Genomic DNA, 12,193 nt, shown 5'->3' with positions numbered 1-12,193 from the left:
CACACACACACACACACACACACACACACCACAACCAAGAAAGCAAAAGAACTCAAATCCTAACAAGCAGTGACAATCATTTTGAAAATAGGGAAAACCCTTACACAATATACTGCCTCCCAAAGACATACAGATGGTAGATAAGCACATAACAATTGTCTTAATATCATTAGTTACTCAGAAAATGCAAAATAAAGTCACAAAAGCATACCACTACATACCTATTGGAATACTTCAAGTTAAAATTTTCCCTTGTACCGGCTTGTCCCAAGGATGTGGAGGAGCTAGAACTCCCAACCACTGCTCCTGACAGTGTCCAATGGTTCACTCACTTTGGAAAAGTTTCTTAAAATGTGATATGTTCAATAACCATATAATACAGACATTCCTCTGCTAAATGTTTGCCCACGAAAAATAAAAACACACACCCATACATAGACTTGTGCTTGATAGTCACAAAAGCTATATTTATAATAGCCCCAAACTAACAGCAACCCCGAAGTCTTCCAGTGGATGACTAGATAAACTTCAGTATATCTGTACAATGAAAATTTTTTCTCAGCAGATATGATATGGTCTACGGACTCGGGCAAGCAGGAAGAACACAGAATGGCTCTGTGTGAAAGAAGGCATGTGTGACAGCATAAACCCAGTGATGCCACTTATCTAAAATTCTAGGACATATCATCAAATCAAATCAAGTCAAATCAGACGCATGAGATACAGAATTTGGGAAGGAACGGGAAAGACTTGTTACAAAAATGAGAAAGGTCACTCTGCCTGCTTGTTCTGCAATGCTCTAGCCACATTCTGACCTTATGACCCCTCAGTGCTGCCTCCTAGGGGACACTCTTCCCCATTCACCAAAGGATTCATTCTCTTGCTCTTCCCCTGGGAAGAATCACTTTGCCAGGAAGCTGCCCCACGCTGAGTGATGAAACATTTCCCTTCTCCACCTGCTTGCACAATCAGCCTCTGTCCATATTTTTCTTCTCTGCACTTCCACAACTTGCTTGATATTTGTCCATGTCTATCTCAGTCCCACTAGTCAGCAAGCTCTATGAGACTGGGGCCCTGTTTTGTTGGCTGTGTTTCTAGGTCACTGCCTGGCATTAGTGCTAAAAAAATATTTAATGAATGGATTGCTTTAAAAGACTGATACTATTATCTATTTTGTAAGTGGGGGTCACACCACCTGTCATATAACTAGTAATTGGTCAAGCTGGGCTTTTCAGCCAGATCATGCTGACTCCAGAAAACCAAACTTCTATGTCACTTTGACTCAGAGTCTAAAAGGCTAAACTGGTGAGCAGATTACTGTCAAAGAAGGCATTCAAAGTGATGTGTGAGAACAGAAAACAATTCATTTCTCTGTAGACAACCTGGCAATAGCCAGGATCTAAAGCTAGCAATCCTTCCTCAAGGTGTCTGTGCTAATCAAATAATCAGACATGAGACGTGAGGGGAAGTTCTATATAAACATGGATGTTTATCATCGAATTGTTTATAATAGCAAAGATTAAAAAGGAAACAACAACAACAAAAGTCCCCCAAATGGAGTGACTTTTGGGATTGAAAATGACATGAAATTAGAAAGTGATGAGAAGTCATGCATGGTGTGGTCTGTTTTTCTTTTTCTTTTTTTTTTTTTGTTTTTTTTTTTTTTGGTTTTTCAAGACAGGGTTTCTTGTTTCCCTGTGTTGTCCTAGCTGTCCGTACTCACTCTGTAGACCAGGCTGGCTGGCCTCAAACTCAGAAATCTACCTGCCTCTGCCTCCCAAGCGTTGGGATTAAAGGCGTGTGCTCCCTCCGCCCGGCATGATCTGTTTTTCTAACGAGCTGGAAGAGACAAGGCCATTTGCTTAGCATCTGAGGCTAGCGATCAGGGTCTCCTAGAAAGGGTTCCAGTCTGGTCAGGTGATACAGGATGGCCATCATAGCTACTCAAGAGGCCGAGGCAGGAGAACTGAAAAATTGTGAGGCCTGCACAGTGAATGACACGGTGTGTTCAAGGGCAGCCTCGTGAGACCCTGACTCAGAGTAAACTTAAAAGGAGGCCTGGAGCTATTTATACCTCAGTGGTACAGCACTAGCCTGGCACATGTGGGGCCCTGGGTTCAATCCCTAGTTACTGCAGTATCACAAACAAATGAGTGGGAAGGTGTCAAGAGCTGTCATGGCCAACAGAAGTGAAGCTAACCACAGAGAAGTATAAGAGATCCACACACGAAGTGGGTGTCTCACCTGAGAACTCGTTTGTCACAAGAAAGCTCATGGAGAGAGAGACATAGCTGTTCTGGCTTTCCCAGTCTTGGTACCAGCTGAGTAGCAAGCCTGGCCCAGAAAAGCTGAGCTGAGCCCAAGCCAAAGTACAAGAACTGTCCACTAAGAACAGCTTACTCACGGAGGTCAGGGTAAGACAGCTGGATTATAGAATTCCCACTTCCCCTTTTCTGAGGGTTCTATGCAGCACAGACTAGCCCAAAACTTTGTATGATCATGAGTTCTTGATCATCCTGCCTTTACCTCCAGAGTACTGGGACTCCATGTGTGTACTACCATTCTTGTTTTATGTAGTGCTGGGGGTTGACCCAGGACTGAACTGAGCTACCTCATTAGCCCAGAGTTTAATTTTTAATATCTGCATGCTTTGTACACATGTGGTTTAATATTTTAACAGCTTTGTGAGGTTGTGCGATGTTGTTTTTGCATTTAATATTGATGTTTTGAAACGCAAACAGAGGTGGTTGCTATAGACCAGGGGCTCCAGAGAACTGCCCAACCAGTGGTTTCACACCTGGGAACTTTTACACAAACAAAAGTCTAGCCTCCTAATAGCCTTAACTAGATAATTTAGACATTGGCCAGGATTCTGTTTTCTTTACAAAACTCCCAAGATATTGAAGATGTCTGGGTAACAAGAAAAGACACTTGACCCCAGAAAGGTTTTCATTCCATGGCCTAAAAAGGAGAGTAAAAATCTCCTACCCAGCTACTGAAAAACCAGGGTTCCCAAGAACAGTTATGTGCTAACTAATAAAAGAGCAATGGCAGTGACTACTGTGTCCCAGGGACACAGTTCTCTGAAGTTAGCTAGCTGGAGTCATGATCTGAATCCTGGTTGTCTAACTCCAGAGTCTCTGATTTGTTTGTATAAGAGCAAAACCCTGCCTTTAGTTACTATTAAAGGTTAGCACAACTTTAAATTCTATATTTTCATTATGCATTTGGCATATGCTATTACCTGTCTCTACTCAACTGTAGACAGTGGAGCCATTTGGGAGATGGTTCTAAGTCCTCTATGTCCTTTACCCCCAGAGCACTAGTTTTCTCTAGACAGAACACTGGTGTTCAGAAGAGCAATTTCACTGGAACTGAGAGGTGGGAGTCAGAAGGTGGCTAGGGCTGTGCAGAGGACAGGGAATTGAAAGTGTCCTTGTCCCAGAGGAGGCCTAGGATGCAAAGAAAGGGATGTATCAGGTGCAACCACCCAGAGAGAAAGTGGACAAACCTGTAGGTCTGCCTGCTAAGAGGAGACAAATGGGATCACCATGCAGGGGAGACCCTGGGAGAGGGAGGAGAGTTCCTCAGGGAATTAGCCTTGGGAAGGAGAGACACCCGTTGTTCCTCTGAATCTTGAAAAACAAGCCTTGTCAGAGGTGCAGCAAGGGTTTCTCAGAGGGAAGCAACGAAGGCAAAAGGAAGAGCAAGGGGGCGGGGAGATCTGTTAATGAAGTTTCTTCCAGCCTTCACTGCTAAAAGCCAGGGCTCTGAAAATTCACTCCAGGATTCTGGAGATTTACACAGGGTTGAGAACTTAAAAAAAACGAAAACAACAGTAGTAGCAGCAACAACAACAACAACAAAAACTATTATCTGCATGTTTTCCTTTTTAAATGGGGAGAAGGGCTCATTTAATACGCAAAAAGGAAAACAAAATGATAGAACGGATATAGTCTCTAAATAAATCTACTCTGTTTTATCACTAACTCATTTTGCTGTCCTTATTTTTCTCATTTCGCCAGGAAGGATGATTCCTTCCTCCAGGGCCAGTGCGTGGGGAGCGTGGCTCCAAGCCGCCCACGCTGGCAGCCGCTTGCCATCACCGCGGGGTGTGCGCGGAGCCTGACACCTCCGCTGGAGCCTAGAGCCTCTCCTGCGCGTAGACATCCTGCTCAGGGCTACTATCCCGCCAGTCAGGCGGTGCAGGAACCGACTGACTTCCAGGTGCAAGTCTGCTAGTCCGCTTCGGGACAAACCAGGTCACCCACTGAGGGTCGGCTGGGCACACCGCGGCAGTGAGGGGCCGGCACGGCCTTTCCCGGGTTCTAGCGCCCACCTGAACCTCGAGGTGACAGTCCGAGGCTCTCGGTGCCCACACACACTCCTCCCATCGTTCTGTCGGGCAGGTGTTAGGATGCCCGCGCCTGAGCTCTGATTCTGGATATCGGAGGCCATGGGCACCCCGGGTCCCGGATGCCTGCGGATACCCGTGCGGATACCGGTGCGGGAATCCATGCTGGTAGCTCTGGGCGCTCACGCCCGCATCCGCCTCCAGCACGCGCGTCAGCGGCGCCCACGCGAGGCCAACCAGAGGTACCGGGAGAAGCTCATCTTCCCCGCACGCGCCCTACCTGTCGTAGCTCCAGCGGCTGTAGGACAGGGTGCGGTGGCTGCTCACTCCCTCCATCGCTGTCCTGGACTGGGCTTGGGGCTCCACGGGCGGCGGCTGCGCGGGGCTCGGTGCTCGCTCACTCGCGGCGGGCCCGGCTGGGGCGCGGGCGGAGGACTGTACCATTCGCCCCCCGGGGGTGACCCCCCCTCTGTCTCCGCCAATGGCGAGGGCGCGCGGGCTGCGGGGACCCGGACCCGAGGGGTCCCCTCCCCTGCGCGCCTGTCCCGCGGGGGCGCGGCTGCGGCAACTGGTCTGCTTATTTATTTATTTTCGATGTGTGCTCCACGTTGCCATGGCAACCGCTCCATCTTTTCCGGCGTCGGTAGAGCACCGCTGGTTTTAAACCTTGCCGGGACAGAGATGGCTAAGAGGTTGCGCTTTCTGCTTGCTTGGGGAGTCCCGGATGCTTTCTCCCTCTTCAGGTCCCTTCTGCAGAGATGTGTCGGCCTATGATTTCCTTGATTCCTGAGTTCTCCCGGTCCATGTCTTCCCAATTACTCTTCAATCACAATGTCTCTTTCTTTGCTTGCAGGGAATAGAAATCCACTCCTGCTGCTGTCTTTCTCTCACTGTATTTCCCAGGCCCACAATCTAGTTCTTTTGGCTCTCATTGTGATTCTCAGAGCCAGAGAACCAAGGCCTTTAAACACTCCCATTTCTAGACCATTTCTTCCTGTTTATGTTCCTTTGTGCTTTTTTTTTTTTTTCATTAACACCACAAATCCTTTGGAAAATATCTAGCAGTCTTGGTTCACCCGAATAGGTTCAAGGGGAGTGCACACAGATTTTCCTTCTCAACAAGGGGAATATCTGAGATTTTGTAACTGTGCTTCAAAACTGTCAGGTTCCTCTAGAAAGCTGACACGGATAAAAGTCAAGGATCCTTTCTTATATTTTTGGTTGTGAGCCTAGCCTTTAACAGCTGAGCCATCTCTCCAGCCCAAGGATCCTTTCTTTGAGGCCTTGCTAGGCAATTCCACCGGCCCAGCTGAGAACTCTGTGCTGATGTCTAGGGTACAGCCTTCCCTAGAGCGGTCAGCTCTGAACCAGGACACCTGGCTTTGAACCTGTTTCCAAGATTTATCTGATTTGCAGCTGGGGAAGGCTAAGTGAAGGGACCACTGAGATAGAGCAGATGCAAAAGGGGTGACCAGGGCCTGCCTGTCTTCCAGGCTACTCTGTCCCTTCCCCCACCTTCTGGCTGCTGGGGTTTACAGGTATAATCTTCTTGCAGAGGTCATAGAGGCCTAAGAAGGACTTTTCAGTGCATCTGCTGTGGGAAGTCTGAGCTAACTTCCCATCCAGGTCAGGGGCGGGGAGAGGCCCACATTCATTCTCTGCAGGCAAGTGTGAGAGGGCAGGGTTTGAGTGAGCCCTGCTAGTGCTGGGAGACTTAACCCTGTGCCTTTCAGGAGTGGCAGCCAGCAGTGCACCTGTTGCATTCAGCCTGCATATGTGGTTGTCCTGAACATTTTTACATTGAATAAATCGACAATATTTAAATATCTGGTTAGGGCTGAGGAGATGTTGTCAGTCAAGTGCTTGCAGTGCAAGTGCAGAGACGAGTTTAATCCTGAAAATAAGGATGCAACCACTCCAAGGTATGGTTGAGAAGGTTTTTATTATAGATATGAGGGAAAGTGCACCCAGAGTCCAGATTGAACCGGGCCATGAGAGGAGGGGTGGGGAGAGAGAGAGAGAGAGAGAGAGAGAGAGAGAGAGAGAGAGAGAGAGCAGAAAAAGGAAGAGGAAGAGGAAGAGGAAGAGAAAAGAGAGAAGGTCAAGAGACAGGACCAAGAGCCAAGTGCAGAGGACCGAAAGAGCTAAGAGGACAAGAGAGGGGACAAGTGGGACAAGAGAGGAGAGAGCAGAAGAATGCTCTGCCTAAAGGGCAGGATCATGGCAGAACAAGAAGCTGGGGCAAGGGAAGTCCCTGAGCTGAAGAGATTTAGGGTACGGAGTGGGGGGGGGGAGGGGTGAGAAGAGCTGAGAGGAACCACAGTACTCTGAGTCTAGAGGCTAGTGTGTGCTTTGCTATGCTAATAAGCTCCACAGCCAGCCATTTGTCCCAATGTTTCTTTGGGACCTAACACATCCCATACACACAAGCATGCGCGTGGACACTCTCTCTCTCTCTCTCTCTCTCTCTCACACACACACACACACACACACACGCACGAACACAACCACCTACATACAACTGGGAGATAGGACATGATTTATCTTGCTTTAGTCTCCTGAATACTAAGAGAATGTGAGAAACCTGGGGCTGAAGAAGTAGCAGCCCTCACACCAGGATCAGAGCACACCACTCTCCTACAGACCTCACACTCAGCCAGGTCCTCACTACTAACTCACCTGGTCCCTGTTGCTTTTGAAGTTGCCACCCCTGTTCAGTTAAGTCATGTCTACATCATTGACATTTCCAAGCTGGCTATGAGTTGCCAGAACCAGGGTCTACCAAGGCCAGGCACTTAGCATGTACTGTATACATCAAGCAGACATGTACCCTGCAGAGCTCACAGACATCTGAAGGCTGAGTCCTATATAGGATCCCCTTTTGGACTATCTGCTGATGGTGAGACTCTTGACATGCTCATGACCTCAGAAACAGTGTATTAAGGTTCTAAAATGAATTCATTACACTATGTGAGGTCTTGCTTCATTATTTGGGCAGAAGTGAGTTCGTTTTTCTGGGAATCTGTGAGCTTTCCCACATACACTGCAAAGGCCTTTGCCCTGGTGTGTTGTAAGACAAGCCCCAAATAAGTCCTTTTTTCCCAAATAGCATGATGGAATGGTATCAAGACTGGAGGGATCTCCCTCAAGGGAGGGATCTTGCCCCATATAGCACCATCACCCCCCTGAAAACCAGACTGGATCGAGCAGATACAGTGGCTTGCTGAGACTATCACTGGTCACTGTCTGCCAGGCCCCTTTGGCAGCCTTGGTAAGACCACTTGGTTACTTCTCCAGGAAACCAACTAGCTGGTACTGTTTGAATCCCATAGCTCTAGAGGACTATAGCAGGTGTATTAAGCTCCCAGACCAGACACTCCAAGAAACAGAACCAAGCTCAAGGCCAGCTGAGAGCTGTGAGAGAGACTATATTCTAGACATCACTAAGGGAGTTCTAGGCTAGCCTGGTGGAATTGCCTAGCAAGGCCCAGAGAAAGTATCTGTGACTTTTATCAGAGTCAGCATTCTGCAGGAAGGGAATGTGGCAGTTTTGAAGCAGAGTTGTAAAACCTTGGCTATTTCTCTTGCTGAGAGGAAGTTCTATGTGAACTCCCCTTGAGCCTGTAGGCCACATGACTTTTGAGGTGAAGGAATAGAAGGCCCTTTGGTATTTCTAGTGTTTGTTTGCTCACTGGACCCTTAAGCCAACATGTTGGAAGCCCATCCACTGAGACCTCTATGCCTTGGGGATGCCTAGAAATACAAGGATAGGGAGAGGGAATATACATATGCTTTACTTGACAGTCCCAGCTGAGCCCAGCCTTTAACCTACTACAGCTAGGCACTAGACCTAAGAGTGAAAAGGCTTTCACGAGATTACAATCCCCAGTTCTTAAAATCATCCCAGCTGCCAACTCTTCCCAGTTGAGCACCAGATATCATAGAAAGACCAGTCATCCTTGCTTCAGGGCATCTTGCCTTGCCTTGATCCAAAGAACTGTGAGCATTATGAAATGGTGGTTGTTTTATGCCACAGACAGCTGGGCTAACCTTTCACCCAGGGGAAATGATGGGCATGCTGGCTACAGTACAGTCTGTATAGAAAAGCTGCCCAAGGAAACAGATGGCTTTTGCCTTAATAAGGCACTAGGAAGTCACAAGTTATTCTCCCGCAGCTAAATGATGAGTGGCGAGGATAAAGCTGGAACTGGAGCGAATGCAGAGGTAAGAAGAGGAGGAGATAAAACAGTAGCAGACTCAATTCCCAGTTGGAAAATATCCGGTGAGGCTTTCCCAGGTAGGGACGCCCAAGGACCCTGAAGAGTGAAACTATCGTCTTTTCCTTTGTTTTGTTTTTCACGATACGGTTTCTCTGTATTGCCTTGGCTATCCTGAAACTCACTATGTAGACCAGGCTGGCCTCTAACTCAGAGATCAGCCTGCCTCTGCCTCCAGAGTGCTGGGATTAAAGGCACGTACCACCCCCACCACCCCCACCCCACTTCCATCATTATGTTCCAAGCTGGTTCTACTTGTTGCCCTGCCATAGACATTGTCTTCTGTGAGTAGTGCCATGGGCATCTCAGAAGGTAGGACATGGTGTACGAGACAAGGTGTAGTGGGAGGAGGTAACAATTCTAGCAAGCAGTTGGAGATTGAGAATTAAGTTAGGAGGACCACAATGGCAAAGGCGTTCAGGAGAGAGTGTCACTCCCTCAAAGTCCTTGGATGTATCAGAGCAGGGTTAGACTTCCTTAACTAGGAGGCAGGCCTAATAGAGAGTCTATTAGGATTTTAGAAACAGTATAACTGAGAAGGCCAGTGCTTGGAATGAATTTGGCGGATGATTGCAGAGAGCCTAAAACCTATTTAATACTAACTTTGGGGGTGTGTGTGGTGGTGGTGTTACTGGAGACTGAACCCCAGTGTCTTGTGCATGTTAGGAACGCGCCCTATCATTAAGCTACAACCCCAGCCCTCTATTTGACTTCTAAATGTAGACTTAAGCATGAAAATTATCTTTAATAAGTTCCAACTAAGGTGCCAGCTGCTTCAGTTCAAGTAAGTTAACAGTCTAATAGTGCCCGAGGGCTCTGTATTAGGTAAGAACAGGTAAGCTCTGGAAAGCTGTGTCAACCCTTAGGTTTAGAGGCCAGGCCTTACCGTGTAGAGAGGTAGTTGGACTTGGAAACAGAGTTCATGGTTGAGTCACTTGGCCCAGGAAAGCATAACACCGACCTATCAAGACACAGGACTAACACTGCCTGCTGTAATTTCAGATATCTACTCATGAACTGGGTGATGGGTGTTTACCAGTTCATCAGCCACAGACCACTAATTCACTGCACGGCAAAGGTGATGTCTATACTGCTCTCAATTGTAGCTGCTTCTGTAAGCTCTCAGGTGAGCGGGGAGGGACACCCTCAGGGTTAGTATACTTCTGTAAGCTCTGAAGTGGGTGGGGAGGGACACCCCCTCAGGGTTAGTATACTTCTGTAAGCTCTCAGGTGGGCGGGGAGGGACACCCCCTCAGGGTTAGTATACTTGGCCCATCAACTTTGTAAGTAGGGAAACAATCTTAGCTAAGAATCCACATGTTGGGCTGGAGAGATAGCTTAGCAGTTAAGAGCACTGTGCTCTTCTAGAGGTCTTCAGTTCAATTCCCAGCAACCACATGGTGGCTCACAACCATCCGTAATGAGATCTGATGCCCTCTTCTGGTGTGTCTGAAGACAGCTACAGCATACTCATATACATAGAATAAATAATTCTTAAAAAAATTTTTTTTGACATGCTAAATTGGGCAATGAAAAATGATTTGACTGTCTGATGAGAGGCCTGCATACAGCAAGACTAGGTTAAAAAAAGTCTGGGTTAAAGGAACATGGGTGGACAATTGGGACTGGTATCAGGTGGTACAGGTCTTTCTCATGTCAGTGGCCACAGAAAGCATCTATTGTCAAAAAGATGCTCAGTGACCTATTCCTAGATGCAAGCTTGTGGCAGCCTTACAGATCTCCTTGTACACATACAATTTTGCTCAAGGCTTTGTTGCATGTGCTTTTTCAGTGGTCCCAAAGCATGCTCTCCATCCAGATGAATTTTTATATCCAAACTGATGGCTTATATTTTCAGTTTAACTCTTACCTCAATCTATCCTTTATATTCTCAGTAAAGCCATTTTTACCAAGATCTCAAGACAAAGACCTCAGACCTCCAGTCTCCAGGATGTGACAAATACCTCACAGTTACTGCCCCAAACTCCAGTGTTATCTAGAGAGGCTAGGTTCCTTAATAAGGGTTCCAAAGCCATATACTGGCTCCACACTTTTCTGTGCTCAGACATTTCTCACTGGTGTAGTCAGGACTAGGCTGGAGCTGCCCCTGCACACATTAGCCTCGGGATCTTCTAGGTTGTAATACACATTGTGGTCTGGTTGGAGTGGGAGAGGGCTCACATTTATGCTGTTTCCAATTCAAGTTTTCAAGCAGCTTACATGTCTACTTGGAGTGTTTTAGGGGTGAGGACAGGAGAACATTCTTTGGTGTCACCATTCATGGTTCCCAGGTGTCTAAAAGAAGTGAGTCCTGAAGCCTTGGCCACTCATTTTGTACTGTCTTGGCATTTCTTTTCTGGGCAATCTTAGACAACTGCTTGGGCACTAAGAAAGGGTAGCCAGTGATTTCTGAATTATGTAAGCTTGCCCTCTAGTGGTCACAATTGAGAAAGCCTAATAAAACAATGCAGCTGGTCATACATAGGCAGGAATACTCATGGGGATGGAGAGACCTGGGGACAGATGTAACCAGATAGAAAAAAAAGTAACTACAAGTCATTCATAGAAAACGTGATAAAGTAGAATCATATGAGGTCAGGCATATTTAAATGTTTATTTTTTTTGTGTAAACATGTGAACTGTTTGTACCCCTATACCTAGCAGACAATTGGCCTTTACAAAACAGGTTGTCAGGCCAGGTGTGGTGGTGCATGCCTTTGTTCTCATCATTTTTCTAAGGCTGAGGAGTGGGTGTGTGTGTCTGAGTTTGAGGCCAACCCAGTCTACATAGTGAGTTTCAAGACAGCCAGAGCAAATAGTAATACTGTCTTGAAAGGCCAAAAAATCAAGCAAGCAAGCAAACAAACAAACAAAAAAACCCAAACCAAAAAACTGGCTGTGGGAATTCTGATAAGAATAGTAGGCCTCTGGTAGGAATTTCAAATATTTTCCCAGCTTTATACTTGAACTGTTTGTGTATGTATTTTACCAGACAAAACTTTTATAGGGTTATAGAATCTCAATCTCTGAAAAGACTAGCACATGGATTCTCAGCGCTTAGTTAGTTCCTTCTCATGGATCACTAAGAAGACTCCACTGGAACTGACTGCTTTTGTGTTTGAATCAGTACATCCGCTGTGGTCACAGTTCCGAGACAGGCAGAAATTGTTTTGGAAGGCATTTTTATTTTTTCATATAAACATTTAGAAACAGCTTGCCCATATCAAAGTATCTTTGCATTTGACTAGAATTGTGACCAAAACACACTTTTCCTTAGGAAACGGTTCACTCTTATCTGAGAGTATGATCTTTTAAGTAATTGCTGCCTGTGTTTCTCATTAGCATCCTATTTGCAGTTGGGTTTTTGAATAGGATCTGATGCCGTTTCAGGCAGGTGTCATGCTTATACACACAGATGAGAATAAGTTTCAATTTCTGATTCTCTGGCTCCCTTCTTCCCTGGTTGGGATTACAGGTATGCTATCACACCCAATTTTCTGGGGTGTTGGTGACTGAACTCCCACTCTCCCAGAGTTCCATGCACCCTAGGCACTCTACAGTT

The 12,193-nt window shown here is 46.6% G+C and overlaps 1 protein-coding gene and 1 long non-coding RNA gene across 2 annotated transcripts in view; one reads left to right on the top strand and one right to left on the bottom strand.

Annotated features, from left to right (window-relative positions):
- LOC116102766 overlaps nucleotides 1-4,746 on the bottom strand; it is a 19,933-nt gene extending 15,187 nt beyond the window's left edge. Inside the window, exon 1 of the long non-coding RNA XR_004123269.1 lies at nucleotides 4,635-4,746. This is a non-coding gene — a long non-coding RNA (uncharacterized LOC116102766). The remainder of the gene's footprint in view (nucleotides 1-4,634) is intronic.
- Nlrp10 (NLR family pyrin domain containing 10) overlaps nucleotides 4,508-12,193 on the top strand; it is a 32,063-nt gene continuing 24,377 nt past the window's right edge. The window contains exon 1 of the mRNA XM_031387790.1: nucleotides 4,508-4,596. The gene's annotated coding sequence lies outside the window, so the exon portion shown is untranslated. The remainder of the gene's footprint in view (nucleotides 4,597-12,193) is intronic.

The sequence above is a fragment of the Mastomys coucha genome, unplaced genomic scaffold, assembly GCF_008632895.1.
Source record: "Mastomys coucha isolate ucsf_1 unplaced genomic scaffold, UCSF_Mcou_1 pScaffold21, whole genome shotgun sequence".
In the NCBI taxonomy this organism is placed as follows: Eukaryota; Metazoa; Chordata; class Mammalia; order Rodentia; family Muridae; genus Mastomys; species Mastomys coucha.
The sequence above is the reverse complement of the archived record's forward strand: the minus strand, read 5'-3'. Positions and strand labels throughout refer to the sequence as shown.